The sequence below is a fragment of the Ceratotherium simum genome, chromosome 29, assembly GCF_057802395.1.
Source record: "Ceratotherium simum simum isolate JZ-2026a chromosome 29, ASM5780239v1, whole genome shotgun sequence".
In the NCBI taxonomy this organism is placed as follows: Eukaryota; Metazoa; Chordata; class Mammalia; order Perissodactyla; family Rhinocerotidae; genus Ceratotherium; species Ceratotherium simum.
Genome location: NC_141928.1, coordinates 17,438,678 through 17,456,298, shown reverse-complemented (window position 1 = coordinate 17,456,298; position 17,621 = coordinate 17,438,678). Strand labels below are relative to the sequence as shown.

General features: G+C 44.0%; 1 protein-coding gene across 1 annotated transcript in view; it reads right to left on the bottom strand.

The window, feature by feature from the left end:
- Positions 1 to 14,364, bottom strand: part of BRINP1 (BMP/retinoic acid inducible neural specific 1) — a 172,747-nt gene extending 158,383 nt beyond the window's left edge. The window contains exon 1 of the mRNA XM_004423372.3: positions 13,976 to 14,364. The gene's annotated coding sequence lies outside the window, so the exon portion shown is untranslated. The remainder of the gene's footprint in view (positions 1 to 13,975) is intronic.
- Between the last annotated feature and the right edge of the window lie 3,257 nt (positions 14,365 to 17,621).

The window sequence follows — 17,621 nt, the reverse complement described above, 5'->3', positions numbered from 1 at the left end:
TGCCTCCTTACCAGACTGGCAGAGCTTCATGTCAGGAAAATGTCTCATTCATTGGAGATTGTCCAGAATCTGGAACATAGTAGCTCCTCAAAAAAAAAAAAAGAAAAAAAAGGATGGAAAGAAAGCAGGAATAAGCTAAAAGAGAGATAGACGAGGGGAATAAGGAGAGAGAAAGAAACAGCAGGAAAGTAAGATGGTTAAGGCATAAGGAAGGGGAGGGAAGGGAGAGAGAGAGGAAGGAAGGAAGAGAGGAAGGTGACTTGCGTTAAATCTGGGAAACTTCTCTTCTTACTATTCTTTGATAATAATTTTCTTAATATGACCATCATCTCTGAAATAATATGAACAAACAAAATTGCTTATAAAAATTTTTCCATACGTGTAATATTCTTATTTTTCTACGGAAGATAGATTTGTCTATCTTCCTAGAGTTTCCTAAAGTAAGCTATATAGGATGTTAATAAGAATTAAATGAAAAACATAGAAAGTTGAAATTCTGTGGTCAAATAATTTTGAGAAAGCTTGAATGAGACTTTAAAATCTCCCTCTGTTACAGGACTTGTCAGAGCCTTGAATGTGCTTATATATATGATTTCCAAGAAGAGGGTAGATCATGAAGCATCTCCCAAATTCATTTGGCCACACAACAGAGTTTTCTTAGAGTTTTAGAAGAGCTAGTGCACCACGGAAAATGAGAAGAAAATGTTCTGCCAGTAAAATAATTGTTTTCTGAGAGTGAGGAATCTGGGGTTCTAAGTTAAGCATCCCTACTAATCAAGATTGTGGCCTTTGCTATGACACTATGACAGCCCCCCATCAGAGCCTTACTTTCTTTATCTGTAAAAAGAGGGAGAGTTGGATATGATGGATTCGAAGGCCCCTTCTAGCTCAGCTCTAACACTCTAGCTCTGTGATGAAAAACAGACACAAGCTTGGGGTCATGTCTTTGTGCCTACTATTTCCTCCACCTGTAATGTCCCCTTTTCCACATCCACAAGTACAGATCCTTCCCTCCAAGGCCACCGCCTCTCTGAGCCTGTCCTGGACAACCTGAATTAGCATACTGTCACTCCCAAGATTTCCTATGGAAACATTTCATTTCTATAAGAGGCTGACTTGAATATAGCTCATTCTTTCTTGAATTCATTTAATCTGTTGATGGCAATTATATGCCATGCATTGTGATTACAAAGGTGGCTAAGACACAGTCTTATGCATGCCTTCTCTTCTCACAAAGCCCCGGGGGTATGTCTTAGTCCAATACGGTCTCCTAAAGAGCTCCGTACAATGACTTAATCTAGGACAAAATCTGTCATTTTAGAGACCATTTAAAGTTTAAACCAATGATTTCAAGTCATTTGTTTAAAGCCTTGGAACTCCTTATTCAAATCTTACACAAAAGAGTCATAAAGCAAAGCAGATAAAGTGGAGCTGCTCTGATGCAGACAGCAAGCTGGGGATGGACTCTGATCCAGTCTCGCCAGCACAACTCCTCCCTCATCCCCTGGTGAGCCTGCGAGGGTTTCTTAGAACCTTGAATGAATCTCAAGCCCTCATTTTACAAGTGAGGAAGCTGAGGTCCAGAGAAGAGATGTGACTTACCCAAAATAAAAAATGAAGATAGAGTCAGAGCCAAAGTCTTCTGATTCCAAGGTGGCAGCCACCAAACCCAGGCTGTCCAAATCATAGTACACGAAGTACTACCAGTATGTGAAATGATTCCAAGTGATGCAAAGGTGGTACAGCTTGTCTTTTGAGGGTGTGGTGGTTATTTTAACATGTATTGGAAAGTATAAACTACTTATCAAATCTTTGGTTTTTATGAATATTATTGCTCAGGCCAAGGTCAAAAAAAAAAAAGAAAAAAAAATTGAGTCCTTTTAAATTTCCTGTAGCACAAGTGACTTAGAAATTTAGCAAACTCTGCATTAAAGCGTGTGCCTCTGCTTTGGGTCATTTTACTACTAAGAATTGCTCACTGATGCCCCACATCCTACTACCTAAAATGTTAATTACTTAAGTAACACACATTCATTAAAGAAATATTAGGAAATACAGGTAAGTATAAAAGAGAGAATGAAATTCACTCATAAACTATCACCCAAACGTAACCACTCAAATATTAGGGTGCACCTTATAAAATAGCATGCTATACACATTGTACCTTATGTCTTTTTTTTAACTTAATAGTTTACCAAAAAATATGTCCATGTCAATAAATGTTATCATGCGTGCCATTCACTGAGCACTTACTACATATGGGGCATGTTGCTAAGGGCTTTGTATATGTGATATTCATTCTCACAGTAAAGCTGTCAGGGAGGTATTGTTGTTAGCCTCATTTTAGAGATGATGTTCCTTATATTTATTCTACCTTCTGATGTATAAATGTGCTCCTCTACTATCATTCTTTTTTTTTTTTTTACAAGGACGATTTGCCTTGAGCTAGCATCTGTTGCCAACCTTCTCCTTTTTGCTTGAGGAAGATTAGCCCTGAGCTAACATATGTGTCAATCTTCTTCTATTTTGTATGTGGGTCACCAGCACAGCACGGCTGATGAGTGGTGTAGGTCCATGCCTGGGATCCAAACCTTCAAACCTGGGCTACTGAAGGAACGCTCTGAACCTAACCACTATGCCATGGGGCCGGCCCCATCTACTATCCTTCTTAATGACTGTAGATATTCCAATTATATGCTTTGCTTTGTTGTTTCTTTTTTGTATTTTCCCAAACACTCTGATAAAATTCCTTCTTAACACACTTGTGCACATATAATTTATTTACTTCTCAGAATGGGAAATTTCTTAAAATGGAAGGATTTGTACCTTCCTTCAAAAAATAAAAGTAAAGATAATGATAGTGACAGAGAATGAAACAGAGATCTGACCCCTGCTCTCTGTCTAAGGCATCTCCTTTTCTCCCCCTATTTCCCCTTGTTCACATCACTGCAGCCTCACTGTTCCTCTAACACACCAAGCACAGTCCTACCTCAGCAACTTTATTCTTGCTGTTCTATTCTTGCTGGAATGCTCCTCCCCTAGATGTCCACCTGGCTCTCTCCCTGACTTCCTACAGATCTCTGCCCAGCGTCAGCATCTCAGTGAGGACCTCCCTTGCCCACTTACACAAAACAGCACTCACTCTCCCACCCTGCCACCTGCCATCTCCATTACACTGGTCTCCATCTGACATGCTAGATGTTTATTTACTTATTGTCTTCTCCCTCACTAGAATATCAGCTCCAAGAAGGCGGAGATAGTGAGTTTTGTTCACTGCTGTATTGACAGCTCCTAGAACAGTGTCTAGCATGGAACAAGTGCTCAATAAACAATGTTTCTTTGTTTTTTAGATGAAAAAAAATGAGTCACATTTCATAAAAGGCTTATTCAATATAGATTTCCACCAATGCCACACCAGAGTGTCTTTTCCCTGCATTCTTGCCAAGACTGGATGCTGGCATTAAAAGAAAAAAACATTTTTATGATGCTATATGGTATCACCATGCTATTTTCATTTATTTGATTACTAGGGAACCTGAATATTTTGAGGTTTTTACAGGTTTATTGGCCAAGTGTGTTCCCCATTCTATTTTTAGCTGAAAGTCCCACCCTCAGATCACATTCTGATAGTAGACAATCTTATGACCATATTTGGGCTCATGTTCCATTAATAGAGAAAGAGAACTCTGCCTTAGACATTTTCCCCCACATGTACCGCTTTTCTTCTTCCTACCTATTTTCAACTACATTCAATATTCCTTTCTTTATACATATGCATATGTGTGTGTGGAGAGAGAGAGATCAGATATATATATATCTTTTCTTTTGCAACATCTGGCTGCCACAATTCATGCCACCTCCGCCCTGCTATTTCCTGAGCTGCTTTTAAAAGTGCTACTGTTACCAGAGGTGGATTTGGTAACTCTATTCCCAAGTCAAGCAAGATCTTGGGTGTCAGCTCTGGCCCAGAGTTAGAAAATAGGTTACTCTATGACTACTGGTCCTGGTCTCAGCAGCATTTGAACTTCCACAACTTAAGGGTGCAAATAAACACGCTAAGCTAAGGTTTCCTGCCGAGACATTGTGAAGATAAATTACTATTTTAAGAGGCTACGAAATCGGCAGCCAGAAAGCACTGGAAGAGTGGAAGATATTCATGATGCTGACAGACAAAGAAGGAGAGAAAGCAAAATGCAGGTTATTAAAGAGATTTAAGAAGCCTCCCTCCAGTGGCGCCATTTACAATATCTCCTGGAACATGCAAGATAGATGCCTTTCTCATTTAGGCATTCACAAGACCCAGACTGAGGGCAGGGCCTGCATGACAGAATGGTTGAAGATTTGCAACAATGGACCTGGCCTAAGACAATAGAGACCAAGCAGCACTAATCAATTTTGATTTGGGGAGGCCACCAAGCTGCCAAGAGCTGGACAATGACTTAGAGGGGTGGATGGAGGGAGGGCCATTCAATGAAAGATTATAACGTTTAGTGTCTGATGATAAGGGTTTGCTACCTGGTGCTATCACTTATTGTATATCTTGGGGCAAATCCTTTCACCTCTGAACCACAAGGTTCTCATCTGGAAAATGGGGAGAATAATTCCAACGTTAGAGTGTGACTGTAAAGGTTAAATGAGATGAAACATGTTAAGACACGCAAGCATTTGGTAAAAGAGATTCTAACAATGTGGAAGAGGGGAATCATGAGGAGGAGGATGATAAACGTGATTCACAGAAGAGCATGAAGCATGCTGTCAATCAACCACTCTCCCATCTGCACCTGCTGAATACCCTGGTCTTATAGATCAGAAAACCGAATCAAGAGCTACAATCACATGGGCTGCAGGGGGCTAGGGTACCATAACCAACTCAGATATAGTTTGATCCTAAAGAGAATAAAAGTTTATACGTAAATAAAATGAGAGAAAGTTGACTGGCCTATGTCGAAGATGACTTTCGGCTCCGATGGCCAATGATTCTATGTCTGTATCTGGTTTCCGACCCATGGTAATACAGAAAATAAAGAAATCTGCCTTGGTCATTTTATATCTTTCCAAGCCTTTTCCTACCCTCTAAATCTCTCCCTTAATTGCTGCTATCACATTGCCACATTGGGGGAGGGGAGATTGGTAAAAATGATTGAGCAAGCTCATTTGCAAGGTAGTGCCTCAAACTTGGTAATAATCTCTTTCCTACAGGACATTTCCAGTTGGAGAACATACCTGGGGGCATGGGCAACGTTTAATCTAGTGCAGTAGGGTGTAGTAATAATAAAAAGTAATAATAGTTAACATTTATATAGTGTTGATGATTTGCCAGGCATTGTTCGAAGCACCTAGCACACAAACTCATCCAATCCCCACAACATCTCTATAAGAGTTACTATCGCCATCCTCATTTTACAGATGAGAAAACTGGCACAGAGACATTAGGTAAATGGCCAAAGTCAGAGAGCTACTCAGTGGCATAGGTGACATTCAAACTTCAGCGCCCAAGCTTTCAACCACTACACTTTCAAGTCAGACAGAAATAGTCCAAATCCTCGACACATCATTGACTCAGTGTGCAGCCTCGGGCAAGTGGCATCCCTGTGCTGAGCCTTGGTTTCTTCATCTCTAGAATGGGGGATGATACCACCTATGCATGAGCTTGTTGAGACTATTCAACAAGATATCTACATCAAGGACCCATTATAGCACAAAGAATATGTGACATGCTTGGCACATACACTTTCCCATTCCAAGAATGGCTTTATAATTATGATATTTCAGCCATCTCTAATTATTGTGGGTGAAGATCCTTCCAGAATCCCCTCAAATTCCATCCTATCTTCTGCCAAAATGTATGATTCCCACTGTCAGGAATGAGAAGCAAGGGTAGGTAAAACTGTAGCTTATCTGGTAATATTTTCAGGAATCATTTGTAAGGCTTCACTGGACTTTGAATGATGCTGTCCTGTTGATATGCATTCAGAATAAAATTCTTTATGACCCCTCTCAGCCCTCCCTTGCCTCGGCCATCTCTGGCAATGGTATTTGACGAGGACCACTTCTTCTTAAAGAGTTGTGCCTCCAAAATGTGTCCCAGCAGAAAAACCATATTACCAGCCCCTGCCAGGTAATTTATTTTTCAATCTTCACCCTACATTTCTAAACATACCAAAGCACTGATTTTCTTTTTCTAATGGCCCCTGTACTTTGTGCAGATGCTTTTACAGTGTTAGCCAAGGCTCCTTGTAGGTCCTTTCCCTAGGATGTGCCTATAAACTCAGAGCCCAAATAATTTCATGTGAAATTTAGCTTTTCCACTGCCATGTAAACTGAAACATACTTACTTATGGCAGATACCTCTGTCACAGTTCTCAGAACGTTCTTTCAGGTTTATCTTGGGGTTTCTGGATTCTCTAGGAATTCCACAGCCCACCAGAATTTCATCTACTTTTGCAGATTGCTAATTCTTAGAATGAAGATGTGAGAACTGACCACTTGGAAGTGTGGGTCCTCTAAAAAGCAATTGTATCCCAGATGTCTGCCCTTCCTCCATCTGAATCAACTTGTAATCTATAACTCGGCTGCTCCACATTACCCCCAGGATCCATTACTTCTCATAGAGTTTCCCACTGGCTCCTCTGCAGGACCTTTGAAAGTGTAGATAAATTATATCTCAGACACCCCTCCGGGCCAGTATTGGGTTAACCGTTACAAAGAGTTCTAGCTGCTCAGATGGGCCGTTTACTTGGAGCTCTGCTGTTCCGACATTTGCAGTTTACACAAAAACGATTGCATCTTGCTTTTGTTAATCGCCTTATGAATCTACCTCCCCACCCTTGGGGGGATAAGTCTCTTAGCTGTTCTCAAGATGGCCTGACATCCCTGTATACAACTCTGCATCCTGTGAGAAAATTCCGCAAACTGGGAACAAGATCTGTTCAGAATGATATATTTTGTGTCTGTACCAGGCTTTCTATTCCTATGCGTGTCCTCCAATAGATAGCAGACAGGCCTGGTAATTTACCACTCTTAACTTTCTCACACCCAGTCCTATTCAGTCTGTTCTCCTTAAGGCCATCTGCAATCTCCAAAAGATAGTTCCTGTGAGATACAAAGATCCCCCTCACTCTCATAGGAAAAAAAGAAATTAATTCCACTTTTCCTCAGCCTCATTATCTTCCTAATTGTCTTCCTTGCCCCCTCAGTAGCAAGGACTGTCTATGGATTTCTAGGCAGCCCTTTTAGGCTGTTGTGTTCCAGGAGGAGAGTGGGTTTCATGCCACTGCTTAATCACTTTGATATTAAAAGTTTTAATAGCAGGACATCTATCCCACTGAGCCATCCTGTCCTGAGTCACAATCTGTGCCCTGAGGTATGACTTCTTTTTGATGTGTTCATTTTTGAGCAGACATCTAAACCTTATGAGGAAACATGGCCCTCATGTGTGTGTCTCTCTCCTTTTACATGAACTTGGTCATGCAACATTTCCAAAGAGCTGGGTGAATCTCTTCGGTGAGGCAGGCCACTGTTTGGTCTTTCTCAGTTTGCAGAAGGCAAGCCCAGAGAGGGGAAGATATGTTCGTAAGGTGATCCACACATACAGTGGTAGGAGCTGAGACTGGAATCGGATGCCCTGAGTCCCTGTGTTCTTATTATATGAAATTTGGAATTAATGGAGATACAAAACGAAAGATGCAGTCTCTGATCTCTAAAACCCTATAGTCACTGCCATCCTCCTCCTCCTCACCACCATCACCACCTCTGTGTCTTCCTTGAATCTTCTCCTTCCCCAAACTCTCACAGAACTTCTGAAATGACAATTATCAGTCTACCAAGACTGATAATTATTTATGGACTTTTAGATTTCCTCTATTAGATTGCCAGCACCTAGCAGAATTCATCACCATAGCCTCTAAGTCATTTTGTTCAAGGCCTTTCCTAGACAAGATACGCAATAAATATTTGCTGATTCAAACTGATTCCAGCTTTCACCCTTGTTCACCAGACTTCATTTCAACGACCTTCTCCCCAGGTATTCATTCTCTTCCTCCTTCTCTATCCATCTCCCCTCCTCCAGTTTCTTCCTGTCCCTTTAGATTTGGGTATTTCTAGAGTGCACAGTACTCAGAGCAGGACTAGAAATTAACATCAGAAGAATTCATTGAAATGACTGATTAAAAATGGACACGATGAAAACCCATCAAGAGTACTTGATGACAAGCTTCTGTCGATCTCCAAACTCTCCTTAGCTCAGTCCTCAGACATCTGCTTTCCAAACAGGGAGATTTCAAGGAGGAAACATCTAGACTTTTCATTCCCTCATCTTGTACAAGGCCTTTGAGATCTAGCCCCTGCCTGCCTTTCTTATTTTCATCTCAAGACATTCTCCTCATTCAAAAGCTTCAGTGACACTGTCCCTTAGATTTCCTAAGCTTGCCCATGTTTAGTGCCTTCATGTTTTGCTCTTCTGTCTGCCACATGGCTTGCTCCTTCTCATTTAAATCTCAGCTCCAATATCACCCCCTCAGAGAAATCTTTTCCTGACTACTCTATCTAAAGTTATACCATCTACATTCCTTTCTGGCCCATTACCCCAAATTATTATTTACGTGACATTTACTCTTATATGACATTATTTTGCTTATCTATTTGTTTACTCATTTACGATCCATTTCTCTCCACTAGACTATGAACTTTATGAACCAGGACCATGTTCATGCAACATTTCTAATGTCTAGATCTGCACTGTTCAGTACAGTAGCCACTAGGCACATATAGCTATTTAAATTAAAATAAAAGTTAAATAAGATTAAATATGGACCTTGGGCCACATTTCAAGTGCTCAGCAGTCCCATGTGGTTAGTGGCCACCATATTGAACAGCGTGGAGTACATATCCACCATCACAGAAAGTTCTATTTGATAGGCACTAATCAAGAGCAATGCTTAAAAAATGGTAGGTACCCAATAAATATTTGTTGAATCAATGAATGAGTGAATTCCCCCCTTTTAATTCTCACCCGATTTCAAGTCACCCTCCCCCTTTTATGGCTTTTAAACCCTATAAGTGAGATAAACTAGAGAATGCCAATACGGCAACATCCATCTTGGTGAGGGGCTCAAATGAATGCTACAGGTGGCAGGGCTGTGTAAATAGGCCCTTCTAGTCTGAAAGAGAATACTTGTGGTGATATTATTATGCTTCCACAATATATGAAGAATTGATGATTGGAAGAGAATTATACTTGTGTTGTATGATTTCAGAGACATATGGATAGAAGGTAGATTTAGGGTCAAGGCAAGAAGACATTCCAACAAAGCTCTCCCTACACAACATAGGCTGATCCGTGTGATAATGAGTTGACTGTTGCTAAAAGTACTAAAAATGAGGCTGAGTGGCCATGTATTATGGATATGACAAAAAGAATTCTTGATTCTTGAATAAGAAGAAAGTTTTGGTTATTGAGAAACCTTAAAACACTGAGATTCTTTGATCCAGTGACTCTTTGATTCCTCCATAACATCAAAGAGTTAATAATATGCCCCCAGCTATTCCTAGCTGGGGGCATATTCCTAGCTATTCTCATCTACTGAGAAACCCACTCCTGTTGGCCATCCACAACAGATACGATTAACTCAGTGGTACACTGGAAAGAGCAGAGATGCTGAAGCTAGGAGGACTTAGGTTCCAGTTCTAACTCCGTTGGTTATGTGACCTTGGGCAAGGGACCTAGGCAGTGTGAGTTTCACTTTCCTCTTCTGTAAAAGGGCTGTAGCTGCCTCAGCAAGTAGGAAGGAAGATTAAATGAGAACAAAACTAAAGACCCTGGAACACAGTAGGGTAATGTTCATTTCTAAGTAGGTGACGTGATTTTGAAGCCATGATAGCATTACTTTGAGAGAATATTAAACAATTATCAGAAAGAGAACGAGTGAGAGAGAAAGAGAGATTACCGCTGCTGTTGAGACTGGCCTTCAAATGCAACTGCAAACATTTATAGAGAACTACTGTGTGTCAGTCTCTGGGGATAAAAAGATGCTCCTAAGGAGACCATATTGAAGGAGACAAGCTAGACATATAGCCGTGGAGCTATAAAACAGGGCATACAAAGACACAAGCTAAAATAGAGTTTCAGACAAAATTACAGGAAAGAACACGGGAGAAAAAGATTAATTCCAAAATAGGATTTGGGGAAGACTTCTTGGAGGGGTCTCAGCTGGATGTTGGATTTTATGGGCAGGATTTTTAAAAGTAGAGGCTGAAGTTGAGAGATGGAGGAGAGAAAAATAAAGGTATTTCCTGCAGAAGGGGTTTAAATGGAAAACAACGAGGGGGATTATTTTGGGAATGACATTTGAAGACTCATCCTCTTCACATGACCCCCTTCACATGTCTTAAGGTGATTACCAGGAGTTCAGTGGCCAATTTGTTAATCTTTGGATTTTGGCAAGGGGGAAGCAGGGAGAGAAGAAGGGCAGGATATGTCTAACCTTAGTGGCCTGTTCAGGTGATAAGTACTGGTGATTTCATCAAAGGAATTGGGAGGGGACAAGCTAGAGGATGCAAACCAGAAAATGTCTCCTCACACAACTGAAGGCCCCTTGGGCAAAGACCTTTCCAGAGAAATAGAGGATTTTGTGGTCAATAGCATACACTTTTGCAGGCACTAAGAAGGCAATGTTTTATTTGGATTGACCAGGGGAGAGCCTTTTTAAGTTCCTCGCCTGTATCATTTCAAATACATTCATTGCAGCCTGAGCTGGGCCTTCTAAACTCAACGGGGGCCCAACAGCTGATTTGGAATCTCTGAGCTGATTCTCTTTGGTTGAAATGGAGTTACAGCTCCCCCTTCTGGGAGCTAAAGTTCCATCCAGCCCCAGAAAAGCATGCATGGAAAAGGCTCTATTGCAGATGGGCCCAAATCCCCATGTTTTGTTCTCAGTGCTCATCTGCACCCCGAAACGAGCATCTAGGAGACTGGGAGCACACTTTTGCATGGGCCTGATTCTGACTTTTCAACGGCCTTTCACAGGACTTTGTATTTCCCTTCCCTGGGACTATGAGTCCCAGTCTTTGAGTGGGTAATGCCTTTATATAGGAGAACACAATTGGGTGTGGAGGTTGCAATTCTCTTTTGGGGAATATAGCAAGTAAGAAAGGTTTCTGGATCTGTGTGTGCACGTGTGTGTATGAGTGCATGTATGTACGTGTGCTTGCACATTCTTCTGTGACTGCAATATATATATAATTGTATAGGGGTAAGATTCTCACTAATATAAAGAAATTAATTTGCCTGAAGTATTTGCAATAGAGGATGGGTGTACACTTTGTTCTCTGGAAAGCAAAGCATTCCTTAATAAAGAGCTCAGGTACAGTCCAGATGCTCTGCTGGATTCTGTCTACCAGTCATAGGTCATAGTCAATATTGGGTCCCTGCCTATGTGTAATTTCTAGAGGCAGTGGAGAAAGAATGTATGTTCTGTGTGTGTGTGCATGTGTGTGTGTGTGTGTGTGTGTGTCTGTCTGTCTGTCTGTCTGTCTATCTGCTTGTCTGTCTGTCTAGAGGGGAGAGTGATTGGGGCATTGGACCCTTTCTTTCCGGTATCACGTTTCCAGATGCAGCAGCTTTGAAATGCATCTCTGAAATGAGAAGTTTGGTGAGAGGAGACAAGCAATTGTCTTGCATGGGAGCATAATGGCAGCGTAGGGGTGGAGAGCAATATGTAGTCCCTGGGCAGTGTGGTGGAGTGGAAAGGACATTGATCTGGGGGCCAGGCATCATAGGTTCTAGCCCTGGGTCCATACCACCAACCCGCTAGAGAAGGTTGGGGAATTCTCATCCGGGCCACAGAGTCCTGCCTGTCTGCCCTTTAATATTCCTTCCAACTTCAATTGCCTATGAATTGAAAAAGAGAGAAAATCAGAGCAGTTCCTAACATGGGGTCTCCTCCTCTGCCTTCGTGCCCCCCATCCAAAATGAACTAAGGAGCTCTGCTGTGACATGAGTTTCCCGAAGCAGAATCCTTGTGGCTGTGTGAAGGCTTCAGCCAGAGGTATCAGCCTCTGGCCAGAGAATGGTGTGTCTGCAAGCGCCTGCAGGTAACACCATCTCCCACCTGCCAGGGCAGGTTCCTGCAAACACGTTTGCTTTTATCTTTCCCCAGAAGAGCCATATATATACATATATATAAATTTTTTTAAGACAAGTATATTTCTGCTTTTATTTTCCCCAAAAAGTCTTTTTAGTGGCCCCTTTCCAGATAGGGTGGACAAGAGGCTATGTCCCAGCATCTCAGCCCTTGTCCTCCCCTAGCCTCGCTGCCTGAGAGCAGAACGGCTGCCTCTTACCTTGGGAAAGTAACAGCTGCTGAGTCTGGATGCCATGCTAACAGCAGTAAAACTCAGCATTTTTGCTGAGTAGGGCAAGCCTTTAGAAGGCAGCCAGGAATCAAATCAATGGCCGGCCCCAGAGTCCAAGCCCAGCAGGACCTAGCCAGGGTGGCCAAGGGACTTACCTAGAGACCCTCCTAGGAGGTAGAGGAACAGGAAAGAGGGACTTGAACTGTTTTCCTTGCTGAGGTGCTTCCCACCACCCCTGTGCCCTTGGCCGCGTTTTAGAGCCAAGCAAGAGATGTGAGGTGCAAATCCACAGCAGTTTAAGTCAATTACTGCCACATTCTGCCATGAGTTCCCCACCCACAACCGGTTCCAAATTGTAGGTCTCCCTCGGTATGGAACGACACACACACACACACACACACACACACACACACACACACACACGCTACAGCTCTGCCTTCTCTGGGTATCCTCCTAACTCCAGTGGAGCCATGAGGAGGCACAGTTTTGGAAGAGATTCTCTTGGGGCTTCCCAAGCCTGTCTGACATGGGGAGGGAAGGAAGAACCTGTCTTAGGGAAGTGCCCCATCCATCTCCTTCCATATTATCCAGAGCTGCCCCCAAATGAAATTTCCTCTGCAATCCTGTGTAACTATGAAGAATAATCAAGTCCCTGAGGACTCTTTCTCCTTTCCCTTGTGGGGGATCCATGCAAACTTGCCCGGATCCTCCCCAAAAGCAGCAGAAACAGGAGGTTCTGTTATGCTGTTATGATTACAGAGAGGCAGAGTAGACTCTATCCCAGACTTGCCAAGCCCCAGATAAGGAGCCCACCGCTGACTTCTCCCTTTCTCTGTAACCCACTACCCAGTGACTCCGAATTCCCATCAGAATCCTGGAGTCTGCCCAGTGTAGAATTTAAAGAGACAGCATCTCATTACCTCAGGGTTTGGTCATTTCTCTGTCATATTAAACGGTGAGTCCATGTGTAGCAGGTCTCTATCGTTTGGAGGAATTTTCCTTCAAGGGTACCAATATTGGGCTAAATAAGGTGCCATCCTTATCCCCATAATCCTCCCCAAAGCCCAGAGCCCCAAGAGGAAGTCCACAGCGGGTTTCCCGATGGCTACGTGATCCTATAGTAAGGATCTCATTCCGTGTAAGCTGGAGAGATCTAATTAAAAAGACACATAAGCGCACACATACAAACACATACGTACAAATATGCACACACACATCGCGCCTTAAGTAGGTTATAGGACCTCTTTTCACCCCCCCCCCCGCACATACACACACACACACCACAAACACACGCATCAAACGCTAACGACGCCGCACACGCAAACACACACTAACACCACATCAAGTTCCCACCATGGTACACACGTCGGGAGCGCGCGAGGAGCACACACGCCACTTACTAAAACCCGCATTTAACCCTTTGCGCCCCAGAATACTGAGACGCCCCCCCCCCCCGCCCCCGCCCGGCAACCCGAGAGGACTTGGAAGCTGGGGGCGGCCGAGGGAAGAGCGAAAGGGTGCCGGGAGGGGGAGGGGTGGGGCGGGCGGGGGCGCCCCGAATGCGGTCCGGGGCCATCACCAAGGGCAGCGGGGCTGCCGGGCGCTGCGCCCGCCGCCGCCTTACCTGGAGTCAATGTCCGTCTTTGGCGGAGAGCTGCGGGCGGACGCTTTTTATTCGGCTTGGTGGGAACTTGGGAGAGCCTTGCGTCCAGCTCGCATACCGGGAACGGCGCGGGGACTGCAGGCGTGGGGGTACCTGGCTCCTAGCAGCCTGGCTCATACTCAGCCGTAGAGTCCCCTTCGCTGGTCCCGAGGACAGGCATGAATCCCGGCTCCGGAAGGCGGTCACTACTCCCTCTGCCTCCCGGCTCTCTCGCTCTCGGTCTCTCCCTCTCGCTCGCTCCTTTTCTCCCTCTCGCTCGTTCACTCGCCTGCGCTTTCCTCCTCCTCTCGCGCCAGATCAGTTCGCAGCGGTGGGGACCGGGAGCGAGGCGGCTGGCGAATGGAGAGGGAAGTCCAAGTGCGCCGCGGTCTTCGGGCGGGGAGCAGCGGAGGCCGGGCTACGCGGGGGGAGGGACTTACCCGGCGACGGGCGAAAATGAATGGGGGAGCGGCTGCCGGGGGTCGAGGAGGGAGGAGCCAAGGGCCGGGGTTTATTCTGAGGAGTGTTTTGTACATCTTTAGGCGGAGGAGGAGGAGAAGGGGGAGGAGGAGAGAAGAGAGGCCTCCTCCGGGGGAGGGGCGGCCTGGGTGGGCTCAGGGTGAGCCATTGGGGAGTCTCGTGGGTCTGGGGATAGGGTGGCGTGCCTCCGTGTATGAGCGCCCAAAGGGACTGTGTGTGGGGTGTCTGCGCAAACCTCGCATCGTGATGTTCTTAAGCGTGTCTGTAGCTGCGTGCGTCGCGAGTATCTGAGTGTTTCTGGGTATGCGGGTGCTTGTGTGTCTCTATCCGAGTGTGATTCTGTCTGGGGAGATGCCCATGTGGGTCCGTTTGTATCTGTGTGCCTCTCTATGGGTATTTAAGACTGTTTGTTTCTCTATGTGTGTAGGCATGAGCCCACGTAACCACCCAGAATTAAGCAAGTGCTTCTTTGCGTGGGCAGGATGTAGGAGTAAAAAGCTGAGGGGAGCAAAGTTCTCTCGATACCACCAGAGGCAGGGAAGGGGCGAGGGTACAGAGGCCAAGGCATTATTATAGAGAACCAAAAACTCCGAATATAGCCTGAGATGCAGGCTGGGGTTGCTGTCAAGAGGCCTCTCCCTGACGCGGAAAAGAAGACCAGCACACGATCTGAATTCTCACACAGTGCCTATTCTGTATGTTTGCTTACTTTGCTTTCTTTTTTTTTTTAAACCAAATCAGTAATGAAGATTCCTAATCCCTGGAAGCTTAGGCAAGGGTCAGTAGCATGAAGCCACCAGATGGAGGGGCAGGGAGCAATCAGGAAAAAGTAATGAGAAATTTAAAGGAACCCAGATTCATAAAAGCACAGGCTCTAGAGGGGTTAGAATCCTGTAGTTACGTGATCTTGGCCAAACTACTTACCTCGTAAGCCTAAATTCCTCATCTGTATAATAGGATAATATAACTACGTATCTAACATAGTTGGTGTAAGACTTAGATGAGTTAATGTATGTAAAAGCCATCTGAATACTCTCCGGCACCTAGTGAGTGCTCAAAGCATGTTATCTGTAATTATGATTGCTATTGTTATTAATGTTATTAATATCCAAAGGGCGATGGGAGAGAGATGTGATAACTAGGGAGGCCTAGAAGGATCTAGGGGCTAGTGAATTAATCAGAGGAAGAGGAGTCTTGAAACAAAATGGAAGAGAAATTCTTGAGTGAGGAATTGAGAACTTGAGAAAAAAAATTATTTGTCAGGGAGAGAGGAAAAAAGAGAGGAGGAGAGAGAGAACTAACCAAAACGAGCCTGGGTTTCAGCAGTGCAGGACTGAGGAGAGCAGGGAGAGAGGAGGGGAGCGGTAGCCAGTTCAAAGTTCCTCTCTGCTTCTCCTCCACTCTACTCCAAGTCAGCGGTAGTCAGCACCATGGACAGCTCTCCAGCCACTGACCAAGAGAGCGAATTATCTCGGCCTTGGTGGAACCATCTCCCTTTTTGCTTGGGCAATTTTCTTCTTCCATGGGCTTCTGGCCCAGGCTCAGATCCTGGGCAGTGGTTCCTGAGACAGTTCTGACTTTGATTCTGACCACAAAGAAAGACACCACACACACAGCTTCTTGCATCTATTTCAGTATGCAGCCCCAGGTTGCTCTCTCGTATTCCTTCCTCTCTCCTTTCTTCATTCTCTCCTGCTTTTTTCTTGCTGTCTCTTTCTACCCCATCCCTTCCTTTATCCTCTGTTTCTCCATCATGCCCCAGTTTGGATATGCCTCCTTGAATGAGAGTAGGCAACAGCAGCCCTGCTGGGAATGCAATTCTGAAATCAGTCTGAAACAACCTAGTTAGGCAGCTTTAAAGGAGGACCAAGGTACAGACTGATTCCTCTTAGCTCTTCTTTCTTAATCGGTCTCCCAATATGGGCTGTGGTCCAGATGCCTTAGAAAGAGGGGACTTAACATTATGAAATATTTTCCTGTCTTCCTCTCTACCTCACACTGAGTCAACATTTCCCTCAGGAAACACAGAACCCTTCCCAGCCCCAACTACAGTTAGATAGAGAGAAAGAGAAGAAGAAGAAGAAGAGAGAGAATTTATGAACTTTTACCATGCACCAGGCATTTCATTTGGGGCTTCCCTATATTTTCTTTTGTAATTCTCAAAATGCTATGGGGTATGCTATAGGTAATACCATCCCATTTTTACATAATAGGAAATTGAAGCTTGGAAAACTTTCGTAACACACCAAGGTAGAGCTGGTAAGTGATGGAATTAGGAATTTCACACTCAAGTCTAACTCCAAAATCTTTACTATGTCCTCTGGAAATAATGGGGAAGCTTTGGGGTGATTGGAAGAGCTTAGAATGTAATGAGGTCCCTGCACCCAACCCTAATTATCAATTTAAATGGCTGAGACCACTGCATCTTCTGTGCCAATGAGGTACTATCAGCTCTTGTCCCTAGAGGAGGAGGTGACCACTTTGCATGGATAGATTTAAGACTCATCAAGCCTTATGGTTTCTGAGTTTTGAATAAAACTCCAACCTTTCTAGGTCTTAGTTCATTTGCATTTGGCTCTGTTTAGCTTCCATGTTTCTATGAAAAAAGGCTAAGAGGGTCATTTAAAAAAGTCTCCAAAGACTCCTTGGTCATCAGAAAAGTTCTCAGTGTGAAGCATTCCTAATGACTTATGGAGAAAGCAATTGGAACCATATGGATAACATTTCTGCAGAACTACACACGGGTGGGAAAAGGTTTAGAGGCCAAAAATATATTTCTTTTTTTTTCTTCTTTGCCAAAGAAAGAACATTTAAGGCAGCTTGAGATATGTGAGAAATGTCTTGTTCTTTCTTTGGGGTGGGTGTTGGTGAGCAGCTGTTTGCTATTTCCACTGAATTTACCAAGGGCTTGCATGGGGAGGTGGTGCCAAAGGATCAGGGTAGACTTAAGAAAGAACTTCCTGTATGTAGATCTTGGGTGATAGTAGAATGGGACTTTTTTCCAAGGACATTTAATGAGACAATGTGATGGTTCCTTTTTACTCCCCCCAGCATGATGTTTTGATAAGCATTAGATCATACTTTTAAGAGTCACAGACCCTTTTGAGAATCTCACGATTGCTATAGATGCTCTCTGTTGTGAAAAGTG